The sequence below is a fragment of the Siphateles boraxobius genome, unplaced genomic scaffold, assembly GCF_051911475.1.
Source record: "Siphateles boraxobius isolate OS27281-9 unplaced genomic scaffold, OSU_SipBor_1 19, whole genome shotgun sequence".
Taxonomy (NCBI): Eukaryota; Metazoa; Chordata; class Actinopteri; order Cypriniformes; family Leuciscidae; genus Siphateles; species Siphateles boraxobius.
In genome coordinates this window covers 2,738,850-2,759,258 of record NW_027508799.1, presented here as the reverse complement: position 1 = coordinate 2,759,258, position 20,409 = coordinate 2,738,850, and the positions used below count along the sequence as shown (strand labels likewise).

Sequence of the window (20,409 nt, the reverse complement as noted above, 5' to 3'; positions counted from 1 at the left end):
AGCGCGGTGAGTGGCTGTGTCCATTCTCATGCGCGACGCGATTGGCTCTCGTCCAATCTCACAATGGACAGTGAGCGATGTGATTGGCACTTGTCCAATCTCACATTGGAAAGCGAGCGACGCGATTGGACGAGGATAGAGCGCCAGAGACAGACGATCCTGATCCAGGTAGCGCCACAGAGACCTACGGCTAGCCTGTCCATGGGTTAGCTTATAAAAAAAGCAGAGCTGGACTTTTCCGACAATGGCGGAATCGCTTTCCACGCTGGAAACCAAGAGGGCTAATAGATGCGCCCAACATGGGGCTCGAACCCACGACCCTGAGATGAAGAGTCTCATGCTCTACCGACTGAGATAGCCGGGCAACTGCAGTGAACTGCTTTGGGCTGGTCGCGGTCTTTATCCGTGCCTAAATTGCACCCGTGAAAGGGAGCCTCACATTTCGCACAGGCTTGGCATAGCCTCTTGCGGGTAAAGTCAGGGTTAAGCCTAGAGGTAGGCTTAGATTGTACTTTTTTTGTTTGAGCCATATCCACGCTCAAACAAACGTACTTCCACGTTCGATCAATGTTGGAAGTTATTAAGGATGCTCGATGGTGTTTTAAAAGGAGTTTTGAGCAGGACCTCTCTGGAACATAGGCCTCCACCACCCGGAACAAAACATGAGTATTCCATCCACGCGCCACAGCAAACATAAGCTGATGTAAACTTTCACAACACCCGCTGTCTTCTTTGAACACAAAGCAACTGACCAAGCTGTAAACGCTAAAAGGGGTCAAGAAACATCTTGTCATGCGTCCAAAATGACACGGATGTGTTAGTGGACACACGTGTGCTAAATTCTGCAGCTGTGTTGGTTGTTGCATCGCAGGACGTCAACGATAAACACCATTCGTCCCTGGGTGGGCTCGAACCCCCAACCTTTCGGTTAACAGCCGAACACGCTGACCGATTGCGCCACAGAGACCTACGGCTAGCCTGTCCATGGGTTAGCTTTTAAAAAAAAGGCAGACCTGGAATTTTCTGACAATGGCGGACTCGCTTTCCACGCTGGAAACCGAGAACCCGTTGGGAAGAGAGAGGGCTAATAGATGCGCACAACGTGGGGCTCGAACCCACAACCCTGAGATTAAGAGTCTCATGCTTTACCGACTGAGCTAGCCGGGCAACTGCGGTGAACTGCTTCGGGCTGGTCGCGGTCTTTATCTGTGCCCAAATTGCACCCGTGAAAGGGAGCCTCACATTTCGCACAGGCTTGGCATAGCCTCTTGCGGGTAAAGTCAGGGTTAAGCCTAGAGGTAGGTTGTACTTTGTTTGTTTGAGCCATATCTGTTGTTGGGGGACACAAATCGACCCAGTAGAGCAGGCCAGTAATATGCACAACCCGGAGTTAAAGTTGCGTTTCAGTCTGTCGAGTGAGAGAGCGGTTACCGAAGACAAACTTCTCAAAATATCCAAAGGCAAAAGTGAGTCATACAACAAAGAGTTGGAGGGACACAACCTCCAAACGGAAGCAAAAAGGCTAGTACATATAGGCCTATGCCGAATCGATTGACTTGATGCCTGAGAAAATGATAGGTTACAAGTTACCGGTGACCTCCTTATGAGAACAAAATCCACGTTCGATCAATGTTGGAAGTTATTACGGATGCTCGATGGTGTTTTAAAAAGAGTTTTGAGCAGGACCTCTCTGGAACACAGGCCTCCACCACCCGGAACAAAACATGAGCATTCCATCCACGCGCCACAGCAAACATAAGCTGATGTAAACTTTCACAACACCCGCTGTCTTCTTTGAACACAAAGCAACTGACCAAGCTGTAAACGCTTAAAGGAGCCAAGAAACGTCGTGTCATGCGTCCGAAATGACACGGATGTGTTAGTGGACACACGTCTGCAGCTGTGTTGGTGGTTGCATGGCAGGACGTCAACGAAAAACACCATTCGTCCCTGGGTGGGCTCGAACCACAAACCTTTCGGTTAACAGCCGAACGCGCTGACCGATTGCGCCACAGAGACCTACGGCTAGCCTGTCCATGGGTTAGCTTATAAAAAAAAGCAGACCTGGACTTTTCCGGCAATGGCGGACTCGCTTTCCACGCTGGAAACCGAGACCCCGTTGGGAAGAGAGAGGGCTAATAGATGCGCCCAACGTGGGGCTCGAACCCACGACCCTGAGATTAAGAGTCTCATGCTATACTGACTGACCTAGCCGGGCAACTGCGGTGAACTGCTTCGGGCTGGTCGCCGTCTGTATCCGTGCCTAAATTGCACCCGTGAAAGGGAGCCTCACATTTCGCACAGGCTTGGCATAGCCTCTTGCGGGTAAAGTCAGGGTTAAGGTTGGAGCCAAAGTAAGCCCAAAGTAAGCCCACGTGAGCCAATTGTGTTTCTCTGCTGTGGCTTACTTTTGACCAATCGCGTTCTCTCCTGTGGCTTACTTTTGACCAATCGTGTTTCTCTCCTGTGGCTTACTTTTGACCAATCGCCTTTCTCTCCTGTGGCTTACTTTTGACCAATCACGTTTCTCTCCTGGCTCTGCTCCTGTGGCTTACTTTTGACCAATCGGCGACCGCTAGTATTATCGTCATCTTTGCAATCTTTGCAACAGGTAAGTCTATTCTTCACTACTGTATAATCGATCATTATTTATTCATAAACAGTGTTTGTTTTTAGACAATTAAACATGCCAATAAAGCTAGCTAGTGTGTAATAGCACACGTTTTCTTCTGTACATATGAACCTGCAACTTTACCATGATATACAGTAAACAACATGTCACTACTGTCAAGATAATTAGCCGACCGCTAATTAAGCTATATCCTCCTTAAACCATTTTTTTGTTGTTGTTAATTTAGTATTTTTTGTGTCATTCATTACATTATTTTTAGCACAAGAAGATTTTTACTAAAACCTTTAAAAAAAAAGTTTAATTCATATATGTTATACTATACTATGTTATACACCAGTATACATATTTATGTTATCTTTTTAAATACTATGTTATACATATTTAAAAAGACATGAATAGGCAAAAACAAGTGTTTTTTTGTTTCAACAAATGATTCTCAACTATGTTATAAAAGATATACCAAAACGATTTGATATACCATTTTTAAGTTTTAGATCTGTTTGATGATCATTTTATTATGAATTGTCATAAACGCCTTTATGTTATATTTGGTGTTTCTTAGTAATCTCTGCCACAAAAGCTAAACAAAACAAAATGATTTAAGCATGGAATGATACCAGCAAGATTGTACCAAGAAGTGTTATTTATTTTCTTATTAATAAGTTCATCACACTATTTACAATTTGTACACAAGGCAATTCAAAGTGATTCACAGTTGTATAAAAAACAATAATGCTTATGCTCATAATAATAATAATCATTAATTATTATAATATTATAATAATTAATTACATAAAAAACAAATGCTGTAGTAAAATACTTTCAGTTGGAATATGACAGCTATGTAACGTTCTGTTTATGCCTGTGTCCTTTCAGATTATGTATGCATACCCGGTTTTACGAAGAACCTCTGAGGGTCGACTCCTGTTGGCAGGGAGGGCCAGGTGTAAGGAGGAGGTCCTGGCTGAGGCCACTGCCTTTGTGAGGCAGAATGGAGGGAATCCTGGAGACCAGTTCCTGGTTCTGGCTCACTGCAAGATCCAGTTTGGGAAACACCAGGGTCAGAGGTTCCTGTGGCTGCTGGAGAACTCACTGGGGTATGCCTGCTATCTGGTCAGCAGCATTTTGGGGGAGGAGGAGAGGGACAACCCGCTGTCGGCCAACAAACACCTGTTCCTCAGATACACCTCGCAGATCAGGGAGGTAGGCGAGCTGTGGAGGTGTATCAGAAAAAACAGGTCATGCTGCAGGAGGCCCAGAGGACAGGAGACTCTGGATGTCTGATGGTGGAGTTTGGGGATTTTAAGGGTAGGTCAATGAAGGAGGTGTATGAGGACCCAAGCAAGGAGGCTCAGGCTCTCATCACCTACCTGAAGAAGGCAAAGGCCAGGCCTAACACCAATATGGCCCTTTTCAAAGCATACGTGCTGAAGAGGCAGGCTCCAGCCCACGTGCCCACCACCACTGTGCCCACTGCATCTGTCCTCACTGCTGCTGTGCCCACTGCCACTGTGTCTGTTCCTCCTCCACCTACTGCCACTAAGAACAGGCCACTGCTGGCGACCAATGTGAAGGCCCTGTTGGCGCGGGGAGGCATTTATCTGCTTCACAGCTGGCACAAAAATTTTGTCTCCAGCCAAACCCTGTAAGTGATTTGCAAGCTTTAAAATCATTACAGTATATATTATGCAGTATATATGTCTAACGAAAATACGTGTTCAACAGCTGCAGGACCACGTGTACCTCCTGCGTCTGAGTCCGCAGCCCGGAGACAGCTCTTTACATGTGGTGATTATCACTTAACGCATACAAGTGTGTTGGTGACATGTGCTTAGTGTTTTATGTTATTTTACAGACTCTGCTGCTACAGATTTTTTTGAGGAGGAAGATGACCTGGAGATGGCAACTCTAGCCTCGCAAGCTGAGGAACAACTTCCTCAAGGCATGTAAATCTTAAACAATATTTTACAAACAATTACAAATAAAATAAAACAGTATTTTTTAAATGACATTATTTTATTTCACAACACAGATGAATGGCACTTCTTAGGTGTCAATCTACATTCACTCTTTGAGTGAACATCCTCAAAGGAAAAAAGAGAATTTAAAGGTGTATGTAAAAGGTTTTATTTCATTTTTTATCGTAATCACTGACTAAAGCTCATTCTTGTCATCTCACACTTCCCCCACTCCCCTTGGAATAAGTGGCTGTTGTAGTGTTTGGTCTGCTTCGCTTCACACTTGGCTGATCCCATCTTTTTTTCTTCTTGTATTTCTTCTAATGGTGCTTGGATGAAAAACAGGATGATTTTCACTGCTTCCTTCCATCTTTTCATCATCATGTCGTCTCTCTACTAATCATACATGCTTTGCAGTAAACCTTGTAATCGCAGTAGCTGTCCAGCAGATCTGAGAAAGTCATGCAGTTAAAGTCTAAAACAATAAGATAATTTTGTTGTGTTTTTTTACGCTCCAGCCACTGCAGGCTCGAGAGGCCCTGCTCCTGCCCCGGCTCGTGCTACTGCCCCTGCTCCTGCCCCTTATCCTGCTCCTCCAGCATAGTGGACCCCTGGCCAGGTTTCACAGTCGCCTGCAGAGCTTCCTGTCCACTGGAAAGAGCAACTCCCGTCTTTCCAGCAGGACTGGATCAGGAAGACTCTGTTCAGGGCCAACATAAAAACAGGGAAGCCTGAGCTGACGCCACATCCCAACTTCTGGTGGTATCCTCCCCAGCCCCCGACCGTCTTCACCCAGCCCCCTACTTCTCCTGATATCTTCTTGTCTTAGTCCAGCCAGCCTGCAATAACCACAAGCTGACAGCTGCTGGCCTTTATCGCACTGTGCGCAAGGTCCTGGACATAGACGGGTTGTATGACATGGCCACAGAGTATCTGGAGTGCAAAGGGTGCAAGAAGAAGTATCCAGCCTGGTCTGAAGACATGCTGGGACAGCTCGACATGGGACACCACAGAAAATTCCCCGCCATTCTGACATACAGGTAGAACACTTTCATATTTAGAGCAATGCACTGTAATTTGTTGTACTGTATAAAATCAAATACGTTGATTTACTGATATTAACATTGAAATAATAAGATGTGGTACTGAACAGAATTATTTGACTGTCAGTAGGTACTCGTGTGACTACCGTGTAGTCATAATGATGCGGGAGAGGACCCGGGGCAACAGTGTCACACAGCTTCACAAAAAGCTGCAGGAGCAACACACCTCAGCGTGGTCACAGCGGACGCTGGAGTACCTCACTGTCTGTGAGCCCTTCACAGACTCCTCCATCGTTGAGCCTCCACTCTTTTCTGCGCCCCCGCCCCTCCCACCCATCCCCAAACCCAAGTGGCTGTTGTCTGTGTATGCCAGGGACGTCCTCTCGCGGCTACCTGAGGTCAAGGCCAAAATAACCTCAGTCTTTGGCTCTGTCCTCAAGATGGACTCCACCAAAAAGGTATAAAAAGTCAAGTTTGAGTAATAATAATTGTTATTATCTTAAATTTTTCTGACATTTGTTTATTCTACTGTTTTTTTTTTTACATAGGTCACCAAAAAACTGGCCGGCGCTGCTGCCAACACTTCTGGTTGGTGCACTAATGTAGGCAATGAGCACGGCCAGGTTTTGGTGTCAGTCCTCACAGCGGCAGAGGGGCATGGATTGTGGCCCATGGCGGTGGGTCTCATGAAGAGGTACAGGGAGGGGGGAGTGGCACCACCCGCCGTCATGTATGTGGACAGAGACTGCTGCAGCCCACACGCGCACAGACAGTCGCAGGTCAGAGCCATGTTCATAGAGTGGGATGAGCTCCAAGTGCGCCTAGACATTTGGCACTTCATGCGGCGCTTTGCAGCAGGTGTCATCACGGAGGCTCATCAGCTCTACGGCACCTTCATGGCTCGGCTTTCCAGGTGCATCTTTGAGCTGGATCCAGATGATGTCGCTGCTCTACGGTTGGCCAAACAGGGGGAGTTACAGGCCAGAGAAGTTGGTCCAGTCTCATAGAAGGCTCTGGATAAGCTACCGTGGAAGGAGTTGGCACTGCACTGTCGCAAGCGGACCAGAGGAGTTGAGGAGACCACCTGGAGGATCAAGGCGCTCATTGATGAGATGGACAGTGAGAAGGGGAGGGACACTCTGGGTGTACCACTGCTGGACCATGAGCGAATCCAACAGGTCTGGATAGACCAGCAGAGGCACATCGCCTGTATTCAGGACCCAAATGGCTTCCCTCTGTACCAGAAGACAGACACATTGAAGAAGGGTGGTGTGGAGCTCAGCTGCTATCGCTGTGCTCGTGGCTCCACCTCCTTGGAGTCTTTCCACCTCCATTTAAATCGCTTCATCCCAGGTAGGTTATAACTTTTATAACCTGCAAAAAACTTTAAACTTTTATAACCTATTCTGCCATACTGAATACATAGATAACTAATATTTGACTTTATTTGACCCGTAGGGACCAGTGCCAGTGATGCGCATTTCCAGGCCTATCTCCTGGAAGGCCTGATGCGCTGGAACCAGGACCGGATGGATGAAGCAGTGAGGGGAAAGACTGACCTGAGGACCTACAGTAGCGTTGAGAGGGAGGCAATGAACCGGCTCAGCTGCAAAGTAGTGAAGATGTCCCTGGATGATCGCTACCAGCCTCCAGGGGCTTACACAGGTGAGAATTATTCATGTTATCTCAAACAAAAGATTATACATTATACAGGTGAATGAGTGTTTGAGTGTACATTTTTTACATTGTATTTCAAATAATTAAACTTTTATTTGGAGTTATTTGTACTTTGTTTAATTTAGGCTTAATTTGACCCTTTATAGCCTTATTTCTTTGCTTTGTTTTGCTAAAGTGAATTTGCTTTATTTTGCATTTATGCTTATTATCTTTTTGTTTAGTATTTTAATTTTTTGATCTGTTAAACTGCGTCAAGCCTACAAACGATCAAACTTTGAAAAGTTTGATTGTTTGTTTTTTGTTTCAGTTTATTATGGACAAATAGCCACTACAGCTATAATAACGTGAATGTGCTTTGTATGTGTGTTCTTTTGCAGGGGAGCTGCTGGGTATGGAGTATCTGTACAGTCAGTCTGGGAAATCCCTGACTGTTATGGATAACCCAGAAGAGGAGGATCGGCTGGTGGAGCAGATGACTGATGAGGTGGTGCAGGACGAAGGCTTTATTGAGGAGGAACCTGAGGACCTCACAGTGCCAGTCCTCTATGACCCCATTGAGCCTGTCCCAGTCCACAGCAGCGGCCCCCAGGCCTTCAACCCCTGTCCCTCTGCACCAGGACCATCCTCACTACAGCCACCCACAGGACTGCAGCGCCCTGCCCAGCCTCCTCTGCAGTCTCCTACTCTGCGCCCTGCCCAGCCTCCTCTGCAGTCTCCTCCTCTGCGCCCTGCCCAGCCTCCTCTGCGCCCTGCCCCGCCTCCTCTGCGCCCTGCTCAGCCTCCTCTGCAGTCTCCTCCACAGCCTTCTGTCCAGCCAAGTGCTGCCTCTGCTCCTGCAACATCAACTGGGTCCAGTGTTGCAGACCAGGCTCCTGTAAGTAAGCTTCTCATTATTAGTTTCTATTTGCTTTTACACTCTGACATTTAACATGCTGTGTATTGTTATTGTAATACTTTCCTGCAGGCTCCTGTTCTTGGACCCGATGGCGTTGCAGGCTGGGATAAGGTGCAGGATCTGGCTGAGTACCTGGTGTCCCTCCGTCAGACACTCTACCTGGACGAGCAGCAGGTCACAGAGGTCGTCCGTCTGTGGACTGCTCTTCCTGATGGGGACAAGAGGAAGATCCACTATCAGCCCAGACACCAGCCCAAACTGACCCACGGACGCTTCAAGGCTCCGAAAAACACAGGAGTGACACCGGGTGTGGACAGTGTGAAGAGGTGCCTGATTGGTCATCCTGGGGGTCCAGCTCAGTGGCCCAGCACCAGTCGCTTAGTTGAGGCCATGTGTATCAAACTGTGTGCACTTCACAAGTCCCCAACTAAGAAGGATGGAGTCTGTCTTCCTCGTTGGACTAAGGTGCTCACGGATTACCACCACATCCGAGACCTGGTGCTGAACTGCCAAACTCTGATGGAGGCCACGTCACTTCAGCTGTTTATGCTGAATCAGAGGACTCTCACTCAGTGGTAAGCATGGTTTTACATTGACATTTGAAAGAAAGGGATAGCAGTTATTTATTATGAATAAATTTTTTGATTGCAGGTTTAATCGAAGGGAGAACACCCAGGAAGTGACTGTCCTTACCACAGGGCCTTGCTGCAGAAGACCGCATCGCTGTGGCCAGCTCACAGCTTCCTGCTCCGCGGGAAGAGCTGGATGAGGCTCCCTCCACATCAGGGGCCCGGCACGAGTTTGTCCTTCCTCCTAACAGAGCGGGACAGGCTCCTAAGCTACGGCCAGGCAGACGACCTGCCAGTGCTGCAATTGTGAGGCCAATTACCCGAGCAGTTCCTACTCCTCCCCCAGTTCCTGTATCACTGCCCCAGTTCATTTTATTGAACACTGCGCCCACGGTGCTGGCAGCTGGTGCAGGTGGCGCTTCAGCTGCTCCTCTCCTGGCTCCAACTCCAGTGTTTCCTGACGTGCGAGAGGCTCCTGCTCCCACTGCCCTGGTGTCTGTGTCCCGCTTCACTCAGAGGAACAGACGATGCAGGGCAGAAGAGGAGGCCAGTGGAGCCCACAAAAGGAAATATGTCCGTGAAGTGTCATATAACAAATGCTCTAAGTGTGGCAAGCCCAAAACCAAGGAGTTCGGCCACAGCCGCTTCGGCAGTGCCACGTTTTGCCCCAGTGTCTCTGGTGGCTAATCTTTAGAGGAGTGGCTGGTAGAACAGTGCCAGCAGAAAAAACCTGGACAGCCACCTCCATAATAAAAATCTTCCAAAACAGAAAAAAAATGTTTGTTAATACCTGTAAATAAATATCTATGTGTAAATACAGTTATGTTCTTTTTTCTCTCTCAATCTTTCTGTAATGTCTTGTTTGTTTAATTTATATTACAGAATGTTCTATTCTATTTCTACATTGTTAGTTCTTTATTGTTGTTCATTAATGTCTTGTAGTTTTAGTAAATAAATACTGTTCACACTCTTATTCATTGTGCTGCTTTTAATTGCCTTGGGACTGGAATGTGCAAACTGTACATGGCCCCAACCACTCTTTCATGGAGTATACATTGTATATAACACATATATTGTGTGTATGTCCATATATTTATGTGTGTGTGTACTTATTTCAATATTTGTGTGTATTCATTTTAATTAAAAAAATTACATTTCGATATTTGTGTGCATTTGTGTGTATAAAACATTTGAAGTGTCCTAAAATAAATCAGATAAATCACATCAATCAATCCCACACACAAAAAACACATATTTGAATAAACATTTGTATTAGTTTTATTAAACCATAAACATGTAATATGCTTTTTAAAAAATAATATACACAATTAATATCAATCAATATTATGATATGTCACATTGATAACCAAGTGAAGGCGCATGCGCAGTTGATCACACACTAGTCGCGCAGAACACGGGTTCGAGCCCACCCCGCGGAGTGAGACTTGTTTCACATGTAACTAAAACTCTTCCATAACGTACAGGAATATAGCCCGAATACGTGTGCAGGTGCTGCAGCGTGATTTCCAATGACCACAAAAAAAGAGGCCGCATTTCCTCTGTGCTGGCAACTTTGCACTGGCTACCTTTTAATTGTAGATTTAATTGAAATATTGCGCTTTAAGCCATGCAACCTGAAATGTTTGCGGCCCGGCAGCAGCAGGGAGTACGTATGTTTCGGTTCGTTGGTCTAGGGGTATGATTCTCGCTTAGGGTGCGAGAGGTCCCGAGTTCAAATCCCGGACGAGCCCATTATTAGGCTTTGCTTTTAATCTCTTCAGCCTGATTAGGGCAACCAGGACATTTCTGAGAAATTGGGGATAAAACGTGCCAGAGAGAGGCCGGTTAGCTCAGTTGGTTAGAGCGTGGTGCTAATAATGCCAAGGTCGCGGGTTCGATCCCCGTACAGGCCAATCATTTTCTCTCTGGGACCTTCGCTCTGCTCTTCTCGAAAATGACGGGCGGTCTCCCAGACATAACTGCTGGCTAAACCACACAAGTACCTGGCCGAAATAGCTCAGTTGGGAGAGCGTTAGACTGAAGATCTAAAGGTCCCTGGTTCAATCCCGGGTTTCGGCAGAGGAACCAAGACCGCCTCTTTTAGTCTAACTGATTCCACCTAGCCTCATCGCTATCTTCCTTTCAATAGCTAGCCTATCATATAGATTACCTCGTACCGCTATACGGCTGAATTATGCATAACGTTAACGTTAATTAGCCTACAGTTTTGGGCGCCAGTTTTTACCAGAGGTAAAATAATTTGTGTCTGTTCATTTCAGCTGTAATTCAATACATAGGCTAACCATAAAACTGCGCCTTTATTAACATTAACATTACGTTGTATGACGTAATATGGGCCTTGTGTTGTTTAAGTGGGCTATAATCGATAATAATCATAATGTGGGCTAATTGTAAGTCTGTGTAATCGAAATGGTATGTAATAATCTGATTTTTATGGAGTTATGGGTAACACTTTACTTGAAGGGGTGTGCATAAGACTAACATGACACCTTCATAATCATGACATGACCCATGTTATGAATATGAAGGAGGTTTCATGCATGTTTATGACAACTGTCATTAAGTGTCATTCGCTCAATTATGACATTTTTAATGCAAATATGACATTGTTTGAGATGTCTTTGTTATGACACCTTGACATCAACCAATACATCATAACCTGTCAGTGTCTTTGTCATGACAACTTGACATTACTAAGACAACACAACCTGTCATAAACATGACATAGCAGATTAATTATCAAACTTAAGAAACCACTTAGCTTTATTGGTTAACGTTACATTAAACTGTCAGGTGGTTGGTTTTGACATTGGCTGTCATGAGGCCATTATAACTGTTTAATGACAAATTCAATTTGTACCACTGTAGTTGAGGTCACGAAAAATATTCATGACACAGTTATAATGGCCTCATGACAGCCAATGTCAAAACCAACCACATGCCAGTTTAACTTAATTTAATGTCAAGTTGTCATGACAAAGACACTGACAGGTTATGATGTTATGGTTTATGTCAAGGTGTCATAACAAAGACATCTTAAACAATGTCATATTTGCATTCAAAATGTCATTATTGAGCGAAAGATACTTAATGACAGTTGTCATAAACATGCATAAACCCTACTTCATATTCATGACATATGTTATGTCATGGTTATGAAGGTGTCATGTCAGTCTTATGTACACCCCTTCAAGTAAAGTGTTACCGGCAGTTCTTGATTATGGATGTATAATTTATCAGTGTGCTTCGAGAACATTACAAAAAAAATTGGATGTAACTTAATATCAGGCGTTAAGACTCTGTTGTGGTGCTTTTAAAACAACACCAGTAGCAGCATTACAAGTAGAAATGAATGAAATGCCATTGGATATTAGAAGAAATCAGATAGCATTAACATATTGGGTAAATTTAAAAGGGCATAAGTAAAATCATCTAACTCAGAAGGTGTTACAACCTTGTCAAGAAAAGGAAAGACGACAGATTAAGATCTTTGGTTGGATATTAGGAGATGCAGTCAATGAGATAGGGATAGGATATATAAAGGTAAGCCCCACTGTGCCATTATCCATTGTCCCACCTTGGATATTAGGGGAATTAGGAGTAGATTTGCACCTTTTGGAGTGGAAAAAAAGAGAAGTATTGACAGGATTCAGGTTAGTAGATATTTAGAGAAAAATGATTCAATGTTTATTAAGATATATACTGATGCATCAAAAACTGATGACAATAGAGTAGGAGCTGCGTTCATTATACCAGAAATAAATGTTATGTTAAATAAAAGAGTTAATGATAAATTGTCAGTGTTTACAGGAGAAATGTTGGCCATTCTTTTGGCACTTGAGTGGGTAGAAAATAGTAAGCCAAATAAAGTGTTAATACGGTCAGATTCAAGTAGTGCGCTAACCAGTTTCAAGAACATGCAGTCAGAAGCAAGACAGGATATTATGTTGGAAAAAGCCCAAACTGTTTATAGGATCAATAAAGCCGGAGTAATAGAAAAATTTATCTGGATTCCAGCCCATATAGGAGTAGTAGGAAGTGAATTGGCAGACAAATATGCAAAAAATGCTACAAAAAAACAGAGGTAGATATGACAGTAAGTTATAGTAAGGCGGAAGTTAAAAGCTTAATCAAAGCAGAAATTAAAAAGAAGTGGCAGGAGGAGTGGAATATGAAACTAAAGCAAGAATGTTCTACAGTATCCAGAAGAAGGTAGGAGAAATGAGAGAAAATAATAGAAATAAAAAGGAAGAGGACATTATTTCAAGAATGAGATTTGGGCATACTGGATTAAATAGTATGCTTAAAATAATAGGGAAACATGAAACTGGGTTGTGTGAGCAGTGTAATAGTAGTGAAACATTAGAACATGTAATTATTAATTGTCGTAGGTATAAGCAGGAAAGGATGTTTCTGAAAGATTGGCTGAGTAAGAAAAAATTAGATTTGAAATAAAAGAAATATTACAACTGAATTCAGGGCATGTGGGGTATAGAGCAATTTTTAGTTTTTTGGAAAAAACTGGGTTCATTAGAATGATATGAGTTTAGTAGTTATTAAAAGTGTATTAATAATGATAATGTGAATGATAATGTATTTATATTAATAATTTTATTAGATATTTATGTATTTATTTATTTAATTAGTAGTGAATTAAGAAGGCTATTTTGTTCCACACTCCATTTCAGAAGGTGGCGGTAATGCACACTATAAGTTGTTTGCCAACCACTAATAAAAAATCAGAAGAAGAAGAAGAAGAAGGACATGGCAAACACCAACAAAGACAAAGCCATGTGCTGACACACAAAACAAACATAGAGACATGAAACCAAGACAACACAGGGCAGAACCCTGACAGGCCCTAACATCACAAGTAATCTTGTCGGTGTAATTACAAGATCCAGACAGGAAAGTATCGCTATTATGGAAGATGTGGAAGCTGTTTCACCAGGTTTGCGTCCATGAATAGGATTCAAATCCTTTAAGGTTCTTGTGGTGGCCTCAAGGAGATTATAATGGAGACTTGGTGGAACAAGTCTCCATTATAATGGTTGTCCACTTGTTTGGCGCTACTTTTTCGCCCGGCTGCGCCTGCTTTGCTTTGAGGAAGTGTGATGAAGATCATATCACATTATTCAAAGCTGACGTTGCTGATGCTGTTCTACGAAATTTTTATGTAGATGACTGTTTAAAGTCCACAGCCACTGAGACACAAGCCATAGAGCTGTATCATGGTCTACGAGCAATATGTTCCAAAGGAGGTTTCCGCTTGGTTAAGTGGACAAGCAACAGTCGTGCTGTTTTAACAGCTATCCCTGAGAATGAACGGGCTGGTGGAGTGAAAAACTTGGATCTTGACCAAGAAGCACTGCCAATGGAAACAGCATTGGGCATCCATTGGAATGTTGAGTCAGACACATTTCAATTCAAAATAGTCATTAAAGATCGTCCATTCACTCGAAGAGGATTACTCTCGATTGTCAGTTCTATCCATGACCCATTAGGGTTTCTTGCACCTGTAGTTTTACCATCAAAGATGATCCTGCAGGACTTATGCATACTGAAAAAAGGATGGGATGATGATCTTCCAGAGCAAGTAAAACAAGGTTGGGCAGACTGGCTCAATGAGATTCATCAACTTGAAGAGTTCAAGGTGAATAGATACATTAGACCAGTAGGGTTTGGAGAAGCTGTTGAGGCACAGCTATATCACTTCGCAGATGCGAATCAGGATGCATATGGTACAGCAATTTATCTTCTTCTATGTAATCAACAGGATCGAGTGCACTGTGCATTGATGATGGGGAAGGCTAGGGTTGCCCCTCTAAAAAGACCCACAATTCCACGAATGGAACTGACAGCTGCGACAGTTGCCACAAAAATGGATCTGATGTTACAAAGAGAACTACAACTGAAACTTAAACCTTCAGTCTACTGGACGGACAGGACAGTTGTGCTTAGATATATCAGAAACGAGAGCACAAGATTCAGAACATTCGTGGCAAACAGAGTCAAAAATATTGTATATTGAAATATTGAATACAAATATTCAAATATGTCAAAGATTGAACAATGGAACCATGTTGATACTCCATCAAATCCAGCAGATTGCGCCTCGAGAGGGCAAAGGGCTAGCACTTTCTTGCAAAATGAAAAATGGATCTCAGGCTCAGAATTTCTTTACGAATTCACAAATGAGTGGCCAAAGAACATGGACCAAATGATGATATGATCCAGAGATCAAGAGGTCAGTGTCGGTCATTTACATTAATCAACAGGAAAACAAATAATGGCAGATTTACCATCAGACAAAGTGTTGCCAGATGATCCACCTTTTACCAGAGTAGGTGTAGATTACTTTGGGCCATTCATGGTTAAACGTGGAAGAACACTTGTCAAGAAATATGGGGTCATATTCACTTGCTTAGCAATTCGTGCAGGGCACATCGAAGTTGCTTCTTCACTAGACACTGATTCCTGTCTAAATGCTATACACCGATTTATAGCCAGAAGAGGACAAGTGAAAGTTCTCAGGCCAGACAATGGGACTAATTATGTGGGTGATGAGCGTGAATTAAGGCAATCCATTGAAAAATGGAACAACCAGAGGATTCAAGACCATCTCAGTCAGCAAGGAATTAAGTGGGTTTTCAATCCTCCCACTGGATCTCACCATGGTGGGGCATGGGAGAGATTGATATGCTCAATAAGAAAGATCCTTAATGCTACAATCTGAGAAAAAGTTCTTGATGAGGAATGCCTTCAAACAGTTTTCTGTGAAGCAGAGGCTATAATCAACAGTCGTCCAATCACAGCAGCATCAAGTGAAGTAAATGATTTGGAAGCTTTGACTCCGAACCACTTTTTGTTACTCAAGTCAAAGCCATCGTTGCCTCCAGGACTGTTCGACAAAGACCACCTGTATTCTCGACGCAGGTGGAAGCAGGTTCAGTACGTTTCTGATCTGTTCTGGAAAAGTTGGTGTCGGGAATTCTTGCCGCAGTTGCAACAGAGACAAAAGTGGAATAACACGACAAGAAAATTCTCTGTTGGAGATATTGTTCTGGTAGTTGATGACTCCGCCCCCAGGAATTCGGGGGTATTAGCAAGGGTCATTGAAACCATTCCTGATAAGAAGGGTCTCGTCTGCATTAAGACAAAAACTAACATTTTGGAAAGACCCTTAACAAAACTTTGCTTGTTGCAGGAGGCAGAATTAATATAGTGAAGGCCATACATCTATTAGAACCCAAATTTCTGTTACTTTCGACTTTAATAATTCACTAAGGATATTAAAGTAAAATGTAAGTAATTGTTTCGAAGAGTTTGAGAACAATTAGAGGCCGGTAATGTAGGAGCCTAATTTTGCTTATGTTCAGTGTACAATTATTGCATATTATGTGTTGAATTTCAGTATTTGAATATTTGTGTTTTGATTGTAAACTTTCTTTATTTGTGTGTACTAATTAGATAAATATTCTCTATATTTACATTGAAATGTTATTAAAACTGTGCACTGGTCCTTTAAGAATTGTGACTGTAAATGATGTGGTGGTGCGTCCCTTTAGGAAATAGAGTGGAGTTTTCTTTACCACATCCGTGATATTTAGGATTTAAGATTATATTTTGTTTCTTTTGTTTTATTTGTTTGATTTACTTACGAGTCTGGATTAAAAGGAAGATTTTACATGAAGATTTTACATTGTTGAGTGCGATGCGCACACAACAATTACAATCAAATTGTAGTTTAATTTTTTTAACTTTATGTGCAAACATATTGGCAAACACTTGTTTTTAGAACAAGCCAACAGAACATGTAAACACAAAAAATAATTATGTAAACCTGAGCCATCAGTGCAATGGTAGTGTCCCGGTTCATGATGTTCACGTCTGTGCTTCACGAGGCACTCACGCACATTTGCACACACACGCAAGGTCTCTCGCTCTCTCCCTCTCTGCCGTGTCCGCGCTACACGGTTTGGAGCTCGCGAGCTCTAGATTCCGGAAGATTTGAACTAATTTGCGGGCATCAGGGAGCCGCTATCAATATGCTGGAGACTCCCGGAACTTCCGGGAGACTTGGGATGTCGGTATTCATTTATTTCTCCTCCCTGAGGATATGCTCCATTGAGCAACTGTGAGTAGCTTGATGATGGAGGGGGCTGTTGGTAAGGAGAAACCTGAAAGAGCGGCTGATGTGGAACTGCACGCTCCACAAAGTGGGAATATGTAGATTGAGTAGGAAGGCCAGGAGGATAAGGTACTTGCTCCTTACACTGTGCAGACATAAACCTATCTTGTGCTTCATATAAAACTCTCATTATTGCTTGCCTAGCCTGCATTTTCTCTGCAGTATTTTTAATAAGATGCATTTCGCTGGCAACTTGTTTGCCAAAAATGTCATCCGAATCTTCAGTGTTGCCAAAGACACCACTAGCAACTTGCTTAAGGATGTCCACCTTCTTTCCTCTCCAACTTTTCATCTCTCAGCTTTGGCTTTTGACGCTGCTTGTACCAGGTTGTGGAGCCTCTTGGCTGAGATGTTTCAAGTGACAAGGACTCTGATGCAGCTGTATCTGATTCCTCTATTTCCTCGTTTTTCAGCACTTGCTCGTCTCCGCTGTCATTCATTTCATCCAACTAGATGCAGAACAAAGATGTAACAATGGGAAATGTACTATTGTAATCAAAAAATATATTGACTATAAGATTATGTAATATATCAATGTATGAGTGCTCCTTTTTAATAAAATACTTGTTAATATGAATATGAATACCAACTAATTGTTGACTGGTTCTCTGTGGTTGTCCTCTCACTAAAGTGCATGTATGCATCACAAACCAAATACTACAATTACAGAATATTTGAGCTTTTAAAAGTTTGATTTACAAATGATGAACATAATAATCTAATAATAAAAACAACTTCATACATGCTACCAATTACGCTAATAATAAGGACGATATATTTATAATATGCAGATTACTCTTGACTTACATTAACTGTACTGGAAACCTTGGCGAGACTGCACGTGAGACCTGAGAAAATCTAAATGCCTGAGAATCCAGTTCTGTCTAGACGTGAGCTCTTTTGTCCCGCTTTCACTTGGTTTGGGGTGCAACAATTTGGAGAACTGTGTGTGCAGCGATGATGCACTTGTTTGTACTTCCAATGCTACAAAAGAAAGTAAATTATTAATTTTGATTAAAGGATATACAAAATCTATTACAATTTGAAAAACAAATTAGTGGTAGTTAAATTAAACGGTCATGTTTAAGAAGGAAATAGCTCACCTGAAAATTGTATTTCCAGAGCTATCTCTCTCCATGTCACTTCCTTTTTAACCCTGTCATGATACAGCGGCGATGACACGTCATATAAACACTCCTTTTCCCTCCATAACTCAATACGTTTCTCTTCTTGCTGTACCATACACCTCACTCTTTTCGACATATTCCCTGTGGTGGTTTGATGTTGTTGCACGAATTGCGTCATCAGGTTCTGTCCTCATATTGGTTCTTGATTTGACAGTCACCGTAGAAGTCAGACTGCAGGACTTTGAGTCTTTGACTTTCAAATCTTCCGACATTGCCAGAATTTCTTTGAAGAAACTTTGATCGCAGCGGCAATTAATCTGCTGTCGGGGAACATGTCAAACTAGCAATCAAAGATTACAGATTTTAGCCTAGGAATATAGAAATCTTTAAGGATTCTTAAAATTTGTCTCAGACAGCCAAATCGTTGCCAAAAATAGCACAGTGTGCACCCGCCTTAAAAAGAACTAATCAACAAGAAAAACTACAAAGGACTACAAAACATGGCACTAGGACAGGAAATACAACAAAAATCCAGACAAGCCGTGGGGAATATATGACAATATTTTTGATATCATGAGAAATTTGTTATTTTTAGGAAAAATTTTTTTTTGGTAAATTCTAGTTGCGATTTTTTACATCCTATACACCCCTAGATAATGTTTTGCCATGATAACCCTTGCCAACTGGCAGCTTAGTAGTGGTTATGACCGCTTGAAATGACTGACCCCTGTCAGCAAAAAAAAAAAAAAAAAAAATGGCAAAAGTACCTACCATGGAAAAAATCTGGTTCATCCAGTTGATAATTCATCAAGTGGTTCATTCATCACGAATAAAATAGGTTCCAAATTAGTGAAATAATGAGATAAAGGGAATAATTTCAAAATATATGGCTAAAAATGGCACAATTTGGGGGGTATTAGCATGTCAAACCGCAATACCATAATATCAACAATATATATATATATATATATATATATATATATACACACACATTACGCAGTACTACAACATCCAATAGGAAAATTCAACTGCAGTAGCCACCGTTCAGCCTGGAGACTGAAGAGCAGCACTCGTTTTTACACCATTTATTGTAGAATTAAAACACTTTATACTCAAATGTCAAAAAATGTATTCGAATCAATGAACAGCATTATTTAAGACCCAGTCTTACAGATCATTAACTAAAAAAAGTTGTTTTAGGCTTTAGTTACCCTGAACAGTTACCGAACTAGAGGTAAATATTAGATCATTATATCCTGTAAAATAATAATGATGAATTTCTATTTCAAAAAATGATAGAGCTTTCTGTGAATTTCATCAGGTGTTAATTGTATCTGTGACACTTATTAGTGAGCGAATTTGAATTGCAGCAACACACATGACATTGAAGACTTGATTTACTATTAATTTTCATTAAACATCTTTGAAATACTCCCTTTTATTTAGACTGAACCTTTATATCAATACTTTTTTGTATTAAAATGAATCAAATTTTTACTTGATATTTATTTTCTACTGATTCTTGGAAGATCATCAATTTTAGACAAATTAAAAAATGTTTAGTTTCCAACTAAAAACAGAAGACTTTTTTTATGTGTTTTGGCCATTCATTTACACAACAACGGCATTTTGGTGGCCTGAAAAATGCAAACTTTTGAAAACGGGTTTCAAAGTGTACGTTTTTGTAAACGACACCCTTATCATCTCAGTGTAAACTACAAAAACACGAATCTGTGAAAATGGATTATTACATGTTTAGTCTATATGGCTTTTTTTAAATTCAAGGTTTCCTTACAACAGACTCAAGGATGATATGTTTTCAATATCTATGCCTTTGTGTTCAAATGTTTGACATTTTATTAAAGGAAGTATAAAGGGACTTTATCAGAGGAGAACATTACATTGCGATAACAGTGAATGGTTCTGGCTTTGTAAAGATGAAATTTACCCAGAAGACAAAGTAATAATATTGTATTACAAAAATTAACATCCTTAGACTGAAAATTTTACAAAAATATGATACATTATGTAATTTGTGTCTAGGCATGTACGTTCAGCTTGAGTGCTTTGTAGTAAAATAATGCATGTGTGCACAGGCATGTAGTCTTTTTTACAAAATGACATCGCCAACTACTTGTCTGGTATACATAATACAGCGTTATTAGTCGTTTTCACGGATTGTCATCTGTACAAAGGAAAAAACGTTTCCTTTTTTAGCATATCGTTGTCATGTAAAGGACAGATTCATATTATCCACATTTTAATATTAGATGAAAACACTGCCTTTTATGTGTGA

General features: G+C 41.9%; 8 non-coding genes across 8 annotated transcripts; 3 read left to right on the top strand and 5 right to left on the bottom strand.

Moving 5' to 3' along the window:
* Positions 1–291: 291 nt before the first annotated feature.
* trnak-cuu (transfer RNA lysine (anticodon CUU)) lies at positions 292–364 on the bottom strand. Its single transcript has one exon. It is a non-coding gene; the product is annotated as a tRNA-Lys (tRNA).
* A 529-nt stretch (positions 365–893) lies between these two features.
* On the bottom strand, positions 894–967 carry trnan-guu (transfer RNA asparagine (anticodon GUU)). Its single transcript has one exon. It is a non-coding gene; the product is annotated as a tRNA-Asn (tRNA).
* A 127-nt stretch (positions 968–1,094) lies between these two features.
* On the bottom strand, positions 1,095–1,167 carry trnak-cuu (transfer RNA lysine (anticodon CUU)). Its single transcript has one exon. It is a non-coding gene; the product is annotated as a tRNA-Lys (tRNA).
* A 778-nt stretch (positions 1,168–1,945) lies between these two features.
* Positions 1,946–2,019, bottom strand: trnan-guu (transfer RNA asparagine (anticodon GUU)). The gene has a single exon. It is a non-coding gene; the product is annotated as a tRNA-Asn (tRNA).
* A 126-nt stretch (positions 2,020–2,145) lies between these two features.
* trnak-cuu (transfer RNA lysine (anticodon CUU)) lies at positions 2,146–2,218 on the bottom strand. The gene has a single exon. It is a non-coding gene; the product is annotated as a tRNA-Lys (tRNA).
* Positions 2,219–10,453: 8,235 nt separating this feature from the next.
* trnap-agg (transfer RNA proline (anticodon AGG)) lies at positions 10,454–10,525 on the top strand. Its single transcript has one exon. It is a non-coding gene; the product is annotated as a tRNA-Pro (tRNA).
* An 88-nt stretch (positions 10,526–10,613) lies between these two features.
* On the top strand, positions 10,614–10,687 carry trnai-aau (transfer RNA isoleucine (anticodon AAU)). Its single transcript has one exon. It is a non-coding gene; the product is annotated as a tRNA-Ile (tRNA).
* Positions 10,688–10,780: 93 nt separating this feature from the next.
* On the top strand, positions 10,781–10,853 carry trnaf-gaa (transfer RNA phenylalanine (anticodon GAA)). Its single transcript has one exon. It is a non-coding gene; the product is annotated as a tRNA-Phe (tRNA).
* The last annotated feature ends 9,556 nt before the right edge of the window (positions 10,854–20,409 follow it).